Genomic DNA, 12,349 nt, shown 5'->3' with positions numbered 1-12,349 from the left:
TGTTTGTTAAGCAACAACAATTATTATGCCCAAAAGGGAACAAAAGAGTTAGTTTGAAAAGGGGGAAAATTAAAAAGAAAAGTTAGAAAGTCAACTAAGTCAAAGGTTAGAAAAGTGGTTAAAATTAGCGGTATGGTAATGTAGTTCTTAACCAAAATGAGTTCACAAAGTTAAAGAACAAGCAAGCTCACTTTCATGAAGACAAAGCAAATCATTGATGATGAAAGATGTAATGTAAGAAGCATAAACGAGGTTCACATTGACTTGATTAACCAAGGACCTATTTGACATAGAAATCCGTCAATTAGTGCCTTGATTCCGACAATCACAAATGCACATGAAAGGGAACCAAAGTAAATGCGAAAATGCTGGTCGGTCAATTCATGAAGTGAATTTGTCAATAAACAAGTGGGGCGTAAGCCAAAATGTGCCAAATTCAGTTTACAATTGGAAATTAATAGCATAAGGTTTTTCAAAAAATTTTGGCAGCATTTCGACAGTAAATTGAACGTTCCCAGATACAAACAAGCAGAAAAACTCAGCCCATATGAACTCAAAACAATTCAAACAAAATCAGCAATCAAAATGTCATATGAACTAAGGTACATATGCATCATAGCAGCCATTTCAATCCAAATGAACCTAAGTTATAATTAAACAAGAGATAAACACAATAAATTCATATGAATTGGCATTATGAATAAGAACAACAGCAAACAACAGTAGTACCCAAAATTGGCAGCAACAGCAACATGTAAAAATCACAGAACATCAACATCATCGTCACTAAACTAAGCAAGGCACAGCAACAAGAAATAACAGTAATTGATTCAAAGTAAAATAGAAATTACAGAAGCAGGAAACTAAATTAGCACAGGGCAAGTCATTACCAGCACAAGAAAACCAATTTCAGATAGAATAAACATCAGAGTTCAAACCTAAATCCACTACAACATCATTTAACTACCTAACCACTTAATTCAACTAAGCTAACCTAATCAACTAACACTAACATGGAATTGAATAAAAGGAAATTTTAAAAATAGAAGCAGAGGTTAAAACAGGTTGAACCGGAACCTTGGAAGAAGCAGAAATAGAGAAATGGAGGTGGTGAGAGAGAATGGAGAGCACAGCAGTGCCGGGATGGTTCACGGCAGTGCTGGCACGGTGGTGATGAGGCAACGCAGCAGAGGAGAACGGTTGCAGAGCAGGGCACACACCAGGGTTCTGTTCTGGAAAAGAGGTGGAAGATGGAAGTGAAATGGAGAAAGAAAGGAGTTGGTGGTGGATGGTGGTTTGCCGGCGGCAGTGGAAGACCGCGGCGGTGCCGGTTGAAGGCGGGAAGGTGAACGGCTGAGAAGGGAGGAAAGAGGGAAGAAGAAGAAGAAGAAGAAGAAGGGAAGAGAGATGACAATCGGCAGCGGTTCGAGGTCACCGGACTAGTGGCTGGTGGTGGTTGCAGAAACTTGAGGATAGCTATGGTGGGTTTGGGTTTTGGAGGGAGAAGAGAAATGGAACGTTGGAGATGGAAGGGGATGATTGACGTGACTGGCTAGGGCTTGCGCGTCTGGGGTGTTAGCGAGTTCAAATCCACGTGTAGCAACACGTGCACGTGGTTGGACAAAAGAAGAATCGACGCGTAAGCGTCATTGACGCAAATGCGTGAAGGGAGAGAATGCACAGTGTACGCGTGGATGAAAATTGTGCTAAACGCACAGTTTTGGCACACTTCTCGCGCAACTCTCTGTAACTTTTGCATTGGGGTGGCATTTTTGTACGACGTGTACGCGTCGGTCACGCTCACGCGTGGGAGGCCAGAATTGAAAATGATGCGTGCGCGTTGGCGACGCGCACGCATGGGGTGGGTTGGGCGCCCGGCACCCCTCTCGTGTGGTTTCAGCCCAACTCTCTGTAACTTTTTACTAGAGAGCGAAATTTGCATCGACGCGTACGCGTGGGTCTCGCGTACGTGTCACACCCCCCCTTTTTTGAAATATACCAACTATTAAATTAATGGCAAACATGATTAAACCAGTAAAATCACACTTTAAACTAAATAAACATAACTAAAAAATAAAAAATTAACCTATTACCAATAGAAATAAAAAGAAAAATTGAAAGAATTTACCTAGGTGGGGTGTCTCCCACCTAGCACTTTTAGTTAAAGTCCTTAAGTTGGACATTTGGCGACCTCCTTGTCATGGTGGCTTGTGCTTGAACTCATCTTGAAACTTCTACCAACGCTTGGACTTCCAGTAAGCGCCAACATCTCTAAGTGAATTCACCAAGCCTTGATGAAGTTCTTCACAAGTTTTGAGCTCCCAAAGTTGATATTAAACTAGTAAAACCACAATTTAAACTAAATAAATATAACTAAAAAGTGAAAATTTAAACTATTACCAATAGAAATAAAAATAAAAATTGAAAGAATTTACCTAGGTGGGGTGTCTCCCACCTAGCACTTTTAGTTAAAGTCCTTAAGTTGGACATTTGGCGACCTCCTTGTCATGGTGGCTTGTGCTTGAACTCATCTTGAAACTTCTACCAACGCTTGGACTTCCAGTAAGCGCCAACATCTCTAAGTGAATTCACCAAGCCTTGATGAAGTTCTTCACAAGTTTTGAGCTCCCAAAGTTGATCCTCTTGTATGCCTGGATCCCAAATCTTGTTTCTACACCCGTCTTTAAGTGGATCATCATTGTTCCAACTGGATGACAAGCAATCCGAATTCTTGATGAAGTACCAAACTTTTCTCTTAGACCCCACCAATTGATCACTAGTCCAACGCTTGCATCTAGCTCTTGAAATATCAACATTGATGAGTCTTGATTTGTAACTCCAACCACTGAACATCCTTCTCTTACGCTTCATTCCACAAAGCCTCCTAAGTTGGCCATCTGTTTCAAGCATACCATACTCAAGTGGGACAATAAAGCTAATAGAGATAAGTTTTACCCACTCAAATGAAAGAGTAGACGACAACCTAGGTAGAGAAGTCTCCAACGTTCTTGACAAAGCATATTCAACTCCTGTCCAACCTTTTCGAACAACTTCCACCTTTTGAAAAGATTCTTCAGCTTCAAGCTCTTCCTCACCGAATTCATCCAACTCTTCTCCATCACTCAAATTATAAATATGAGGTTGAGAGAAATCTACCTCAACGTTGCTTTCAATTGCATCGGGAGAAGGTTCTTCAAACTTAAGGAGTTCATTTGTGGATGCAAATTCATTACTAGGAGGGCTTGATTCATGATCATCATCACTAAGGGAACTTGCTTCTTGATCTATTCCATCCAATTCTTCATAGGGAACATGCTTTGAAGGTTTTGCACTAGCCTCCTCAACATCAAATTCAATCTTTTTGGAGGAATACTCTGTAACTCTAGATTTCCATGAAGGTTCAGCATCTCCTAAGTCTTCAACCACTTCTTCCTCTTCTTTGACAATCATAGCTTCTTCCAATTGTTCTAACACAAAGCAACATTCCTCATTTTTCACCGGAGTTTCCAATTTCTCCTTCATACTATGTTCTTTATTAGATTCTCCACATGTAGTTATGGGAGTTCCTTGAGTGTTGAAATGCAGTGAAGCTAAATTATCCACTACCTTGGTCAAGGTAGCTATGAACTCTAGTGTTGTCCGTTGCATCTCTCTTTGATCTTGAAGAAGAACACCAAGAGTGTCATCCATTGGAGATTGGGGTGGATATGAGGGTTCATTACTTGGGGGGAAGGATTCATGATAAGAAGGTGTTCATCTTGATAAGGATATGGAGATGGTATATATTGAGGTGGTGGTTCTTGGGAGTAATTGTGTTGGAATGGGGGTGGTTCTAAGTATGGCTCGTATGGCTCATAAGGCTCTTGGTATGATGGGTAAGGATTATGGTCATATGGGGTGTTTGGTAGAATGGGGCTTGTGAGTATGGTTGTGGGCTATATTGAGAAGGGGGTTCATAGGTATATTATGGTGGGTGTTGATTGTCACGAAGAGGTCCACCATAACCATTATCTTAGTATGCATCATGGAATGGTTGTTGCTCATAGTACATTGGAGGGGGTTGTTGCCAAGAGAGTTGATCAAATCCTTGTGGCTCCTTCCATCTTTGATTGTCCCATCCTTGATGCAAGCCTTCATTGTAATCTCCACTTCCTACAACATAATTGTAACCAAACTCATAGTCAAAGGGGTGAGAATTCATAGTAACAAATAAAAATAAAAACTAATAAAAATAAGCAACAAAGTCCTAAGACTAACAAAAACTAACAAATAAGCAAAAGGAAAATATGTACAATAACCAATAATAAGGCACACATTTGCAATTCCCCGGCAGCGGCGCCAAAAGTTGATGGAGGAAAATTGTCGGTAAAGAATTTCACAAAGATATTATGTTGCAAGTATAGTTCTAAACCGATAATTAATCCCCAGTCAATGTTTAAATTGTTTGTCACAAATACAAACCCAATAAAAGTAAATTGAAGTATTAAACCTCGGGTTATCTCTCAAGGAATCGTAGGAAAGTGTAGTTATTATTGGTTATGGAAAAGTATATTTTTTTGGGTTTTTGAAATAAGAAACAAGAAAGTAAAATAGCAAGAAAATAAATTAATAACTAAGAAAGCTCTTAGCAAGGATTGATAATTAGAAGTCCTATCCTCATTATCATCATCAATTGTGATGGTAATTGCCTTTTGCTTTCACTTAGTTAACCTCTAACAATGAAGGTAAGTCAAGTGAGTAAAATAAACTTAGGTTCACAAGTCCTAATCAATGACTAGATTTAGTGAAGTCTAAACCAACTAGCAAGTCTCAATTACCAATCAACAAAAGACTTTTGATAACTCAAGAGTCTCTAAACAATTAATCCAAGTTAAGAACATAAAAATCTAAATTAAAACCCTTCCAAGCATTTTATCAAACACTTGGAAGGAACAAAATAAAAGCATAGAGAACTAATAGGAGATAATAAAATCTAAGATACCCAATTGCAAGACAACAATAACAATTGAAGAAAGAAGCAATAAACATAAATACCTCAACTTGCATTAATAAGAAATTTAATATAACATGAAGAGTTCATAAACTAAATTGGGGAAATAAATAAACCAACGAGAGAAGATAAACTAAGATTCTAGAATAATAAAATGAAGAAGAGAAACTAAATTAAAGCAATATGAAAAACCTAAATTTGATGAGAATTAAAACTAAAAGAAACCCTAAAACCTAGAGAGAGGAGATAGCCTCTCTCTCTAGAAAACTACATCTAAAACCTCACTAATGTTGTATAATGATAAGTGAATGAATGATTTCTCCATCCAGCTTCACTCTGCAGCCTCTAATATGGATTTTCGGGCTTAAAACTGGGTAAAAAAAGAGCCCAGAAATCGCCCCCAGCGAATTCTGATATTTGCAGCACGTGACGCTTTGTCACGCATATGCGTCGCTCACGTGTATGCGTCACTGAATCAAAAATTAGGTCACGCGTGCGCATCGTCCCACGCATACGCATCGCTTGTATCTTGCGCCATTCACACGTACGCTTCATACCATGCGTGCGCGTCGCTGCCAGCTTCCCAAAACCTTAATTTCTTGTATTCCTTCTACTTTTGCATGCTTCCTTTCTATCCTCTAAGCCATTCCTGCCCTATAAACCCTGAAAACACTCAGCAAACATATCACGACATCGAATGGTAATAAGGAAGAATTAAAATTAGCAAAATTAAGGCCAAAGAAGCATGTTTTCAATCATAGTATAAGATTAGGAAGGAAAATGTAAAACATGCGAATTATATGCATAAGTGTGAGAATAATGGATAAAATCTACTAAATTAAGCACAAGATAAACCCTAAAAATGGGGTTTATCACTCATTTATCATAGTTCTCCTTCCCCATCTCATACCCGGAGTAAGTGGACAACGCCACTGCCTACTACCCGGGCACAGTCTCTCTGTTGCACCTTATTACCATTAGAGGAAATCTGTGCCCTGTCACCATTAGAGGGTATCTGTGCCCTGTCACCATTAGAGGGTATTGGTGCCCTGTCACCCTTACAACCAGAGAGAAAACACAAGCGTATTCGCATTCAACATTTTCCATCATTATTCATTTACCACATTCATTCATTAATCATATATGCATCTTCGGCATACTCGCCACATGTTCAAGCTTCCTCAATCAATCATAATTATTTAATCATTAATCATATACATATATATACTCAGCCATAATTCAATGCTTATCACAGCCATCCGGCTCATAACATACCCAACATTTTCACCATCATCCTCAACAACTCATACAATCATCTTTACTCATTATTCATCATTGATTCTCACTTTACTTCATCTACAAGTTACCACACGTCCTAGCTTCTTTTCATTACTAGGCATACTATAAAGATTTAAGACTAAAACGATAAAAATGGAGGCTTAAAGGTTTGAAATTCAGTTTAAAAATACAAAAATCATATTTGCTGAAAACAGGGTCACGCGTCTGCGTCGCCCACGCGCACGCATGGGAAGCAGAGAAAAGCGGGTGACGCGTAAGTGTTGCCCATGCACACGCGTGGAAAGTAGAGAGGTAGGGTGACGCGTGCGCGTCAGCCACGTATACGCGTGGATGCGTTTTGTGCTCCTCGCACAAAACTAGCACGCTACCATCACAACTCTCTGGATTTTATACCACGCACCTGCATCAATACAGCGACGCGTACGCATCGGCCAGGCACACGCGTGAGAGTGTAAAAATCGTGAGTGACGCGTGCGCGTCGGCCATGCATGCGTGTCTGAGTACGTTTTACCAAAAAATTTACTAAGTTTAAAAGCTGCAGGATTACATTTTCAAATCCCAAATTTCCGACAGGCATAACTTTTTCATTTCCAATCATTTTCCACCCGTTCTTTAAACGGCGTAAACATCTCGGATCCAATTTTCTTTCTAAAGAAGTTTGATACAAATCGAGGATCTGGAGACCAAGTTATGCTCCGTCAAAGTAGACGAAAATCACAACGTTCATACAAACAAACAAAAACTAAATTTTCAGCACAAACCAATTTCAAACCTTTTCAAAACCATCCAAAACTTACCAAAATCAACCTCAAGCCTCCTCAACTCATATTTTTCAACATTCTCATTAAATTCACAATCCACCAAGCCACTATTTTGACCAATCTCAATTAAATAACTCAATTTCAAACAAAATACCATATCATATATTTCATTCCACATTTCAAGTTCCAACAATACCAATTCCATCAAACCCCAATACATATAAATCCATATCATCGTATACAACTCACATTCATTATCAACAAAGACATCAATTCCTCCTTCAACACCAATAACCACATAATCCATACAATCCAATGTAACCAAATAACGACAATCACAATTCCATTTAATCTCATATGACATCACACAATACACACATCACTTACCTTCCTTACCTCTTTCTGGCTTCCGGCCCAAGATTCACGGCCTCTGGCCTAAATTCACAATTTAAATGCATATTCCACAAACTAATATTCATTATCCAATTCATCAAATTCTCAACACACCAAACATACAAATTCACACAATTCTCAACCCAATCATTAATTTACATTATATATCAACTATACATATTAGTACCAACTATTTACACAATCCAAACTTAATCCTAGGGGCATCTAGCCTAGGAATTCTCATCACACCACATAGTACTTAAATGAAACTTAAATCGTACCTTACTGACGGCGGTTCACAACCAAACTTGAATTCTCTTCTCCAAGGCCCACAAGCTTAAACCTCCACACCAAAGTTCCACATGCAAATTGAATCTTCCCATTGTGCACCAAAATCACCAAATACACTAACATAACCAATTTCACATATATACATTAACCTAGTATTCATGAAAATGATAAATCACAAGGGTTGAAGGGTTTCTGACCTTAACCCACTGAATTTTGTGATAAATATCACTAATGGCTCATACTAGAGTACCCCTAAATAACCAAAATCACAAGATTTTCTCAAAACTCAAACCAAATTCAAATTTAAAGAGAAAAACGAAAACTGGGCAGAGTACAGTAGAATACACACCAAAAAACTTAGATAGAATTTTAGAATATAAAAAGAGCGACGCGTGGCTGCAAACGGCTCGTCAATCAGAGTTCCGGATCAAAAGTTATGGTGATTTGAAGTTTGATGGAGTTAGGATTTTCTCTCTTCTTCTCTTCTCCATTTCAGCACCCCCACACTTTTTCTTTAGAGTTAATGAGCTGAAATGCTCATTACTAAGGTTTATATATGTTGGGTCTTGAGCCCATTTGGGCCCGGTTCACTTATTGGGCCAAAACCTTTAAGATTAGAGTTTTAAATTGTATTTTAAATATTTCTATCTTCCCAAATTATAAATTCTTATTTCCTAACCAAATTCACTTATAATTAATTTATTCAGCTGCAGTACCGGATAGATCTCAACCGATATTGCCTGTCAAATCTCCAATGCACATTTTTACACAGAAAACTATGTTTTCCGACTTAGGAAAATCCACTAAGTCCAAATATCATATTTAAATTATCGAATTCCGATTGCTAAATTTTCTAACCATGTTCGCTCCTATTTAATTTATTATTTAATTAATTACAGTTTTACCAGATTTTAAAACTTTAATAAAATAATTTCTGAAACTAAAATCTTTAATGAATAAATAAATTAAAATTGACTCATAATAAGACTTTTCAAAAATTCCGGGTCTTACATTCTACCCACCTTATAAAAATTTTCATCCTCGAAAATTGAAGGAATAGATAAGATAATATAAAGAATCGGTACTCTACTTTCTAAATGCTTTTTAGATAAGTAAAAAAGTTTAACATATATATATAGATGTTCAAATACTGCATAACTATAAGATTTAAATATAAGGGTAAAGTATTGTGTAAGGCAGAAGATATAAGATAGGCGTTCACAAAGCAAGGCTATAGTTAATGTGGCAAAAGGCTACAAAGCAGGCTGGTATTTAAACAACGGGTAAAACATTTGCTCACCGATCTTATACCCACTTCAGAACTTCAACTTCCAACTCCATCCAGACACATCTCTACCATTACCAACCATACTATATCAAACAACTCGTCCGAGAGTTCTCGACCTCTTCACTCCCTTCGTACGCCCACTACCGGTCACAAGTCTAATCATGTGCAAAACTCTTTCGCATGAAAGCGAAAACTCCACAGCTTCTTGTGATACTGCGCACTTTAAAACTTCACCTTTCCACCTTCACGAACAACATACTAAAGAAAATTTTCGCATGCTACGCCTAGAGGGCATACGTGACTCTAAAGCAATCCTCAAGTTTATTCAGAAAGATACAAGACCAGAGAAAAGAAAGAAAAGTAGCAAGATAGTCTTCGCAAGAGTTTTGAAAGGACTGATGAAACTCCAAGTAAACAAGGATGTACTAGTGATGAAGAGTGCTGGGAAGAAAATCACTTTGGAAACCTCAAGAATAACACCCGAATCAAAGAAGTCCGATAGGAACGATGAAAGAAAAGGTAGTGCAGTAGTTTGAACAAAATCAAGCTGAGTTAAAGAAGTATAAATTTACAAAAGAAGAATGTCTAAAATCAAAAACAAAGCTTACAAGACTCAAAAGTAGGATTAAAATACTTTCGAATGCATTGCTTATAAGGAATGGAAACTTTTTCAAAAATAATTTCACATTCTCAAAGAAAAGGTGCTCAACAACATTTTGTAAAAGAATAGAAAAAGTATAATTGTGGCATTACATTAATACATTTTCATGTTGAAATAGATTATGTAGAATTCTAAAACAAAATGAACACCAGTTTGGCTAAGAGCAAAAAAATATTTACTCAAACTTTCAGAAAGATAGTCATGTACACAACTTAACCAAAAGCAGGCATAAGACTCGGAAGAAAATCAAGTTGCCTCACGTCAAAACAATTTCTAAGTTAAAGACAAAATAGGTAAGGTTTGAAAAAGGAAAGTCAAACGGGTTAAGGCCAAAACAATTTTCCGAAAATCCTAAAAGACATTTAGGTACTCAATCAAATAAAGGTATACAGTGAAATCATGGCAAGGTTGGAAGAAAATCAAATATTTGTTAAAAAATTCTCAAGGTTTATATTCAAACAGGCGTGTATAAAAATTATAGCAAACATTGAAGAAGTTAAACTCTATTTAGAAAAGATAATCCAAGGTAAAAATTTGCTTATAAGTCGGTAAAGGAAATGAGTAGTGCGTTGCAAGTAGACAAGTCTCTGTTAAATAAGAAAGCTTTTCAAAACTTCATTTAAAATAGTGTATGCCAACTTCAAAATAACTTTGTCAAAGTTTAGAGAATGATTATGAATACAACTGAGTAAGAGAAAGGTTAGTTTTTGAAATTTCTTTAAAAAGAATCCAAAACTTCTTTAAAAAGGTTTGAATTAAAATTCCAAGTGTAACCTTAAAATTGTACCCTAATGAGGATACTTCGAATGCACTAGAAAGGAAATTCAACTTGCTTTCAAGAAAGAAACTCATTTCAAAGGAAATTAAGCAGGATTCACAAAGTTGGAAATAACGAAAAAGTTTTCAGGTGATTCGATGAATTTACAGAACTTACAAAGAGAGACAACTCAATCGGTAATGATATCTTAGAGATTTTCAAGGATATTTTTGATGTATCAAATAATTCAAAAATACATCAAAGAAAACATGAGTCAAGATAAAGGGTTTTAAACAAATGAGGCAGTTATTTCAAGAAATTTCAAACAGACAAATACGGGTAAGATCAAACGAGAACGCATATGAACAAGAGGGCGGGATTGGAAGATAATAAAATTACTTCCCAAGGAAGAAATCGCAAACAAGAACCTCAAGACACATCAAGAAAGAACAAGCCACGTAACATTCACAGAGTTCGAGACACCTAACCGAGTAACCTCGAGAATTAACTCCTAATGTTCCCAAAATTTGCGATTCGCTTTACCCAAAACTTGTATATCATCTATGATAACCCATTAGTGCTATCATATACATAATTCACTAGTATTAAGATGGCCAAACTTAATATCTAGAATTATGCAATGCAAGACTAATGGCATTAATCAATAGACCGTCATGTTCATAAAGCTCTAATTCTTGTTATGCAAACAAGACCTACTACATGACAAACCCTCAGAGTATGCAATTGAAGCATAGTCGGTCCATTCCTTAGACCGCTCTGATACCATAATGTAACACCCTAACTATCAAAATGTCATGCTTCCGGCTGCGCTACTATGATAGATTGGGTATTACGACGACTCTTATAATATTTAATACTAAAATATGAGCCTGTTTAAAACTTAAATCGTATTACCACTCAAAAGACTTTTTAATAGATACATACATCCATACAAATATCAATATTTACAAAGGATACATATATTTATATACATATTAATAATTTTACAAGCATTATCTAATACAATTCCTATCCCTCTTACAGAATGTATAAAGATAAAGGCGAGGGAAAACATAATATCTAAAAATAATACAATACATCATATAAACAGAAAATAGAATAAACTCTTCGTGACTTCCTCGTCCATATCCTAAATAGGAAACACCTGTAGAGGAGTGCGAACATCATCCTCGAAAGGGTTCTCACTATAAGGTTGCAGAATTACTATAATAGGATATGTGAAAATAAAACTGTTACAGTGATTAATAACCGCCTTATGCATCTTTTTAAAACCAAAGATTTACTATTAAAATATGAAATCTTTTCTGAAGGAGGAAACTATTATTTCTTCAAAATTCAAAAGCCTTTCAAAAAGTTTTTCTTAAACAGCATGAATGACCAACCTGTTCCAAGCATAGGTTCATTAAGTCTATGTTGAACCAGTTTAGTTTTTCATACTTTTCTAAACCAGAAACACAAACCAAACATGGCCTTCGGCCCACTTCATGATCAACCACGGCCCTAGGCCCAAACAATCCAAACAACAACCAATCCACCACAATCCAATAGAGCTTTAGTCGCAAACACAAGTAGGAAAGTTCAAGCACAAACAAACAGTTACTTCAAGTAGAGAAAATAGCAATTAAACATAATTAATCACATAGGCAAACTAAGTACAATATGCACACCTAAACAATGTCACATAGATGCATATGATGCTTGCCTATCCTAGTGGCTGATGAGTCTCATCTGTCGGTTCTGAAGCCAACCCGATAAGTCGTGGTAGCTAACCATTGGACTGTCCCCCTGTCGTGCATTCCCTACTCGAGTAATTCTCAAAGATAAACATATAACACCCTCAATGGTGTTTATCCATGGGATTAAGCTCATCCAAAAATTTCAAAGTGTC

Source organism: Arachis ipaensis, chromosome B10, assembly GCF_000816755.2.
Source record: "Arachis ipaensis cultivar K30076 chromosome B10, Araip1.1, whole genome shotgun sequence".
Classification (NCBI taxonomy): Eukaryota; Viridiplantae; Streptophyta; class Magnoliopsida; order Fabales; family Fabaceae; genus Arachis; species Arachis ipaensis.
Note: the sequence above shows the minus strand (reverse complement) of the source record.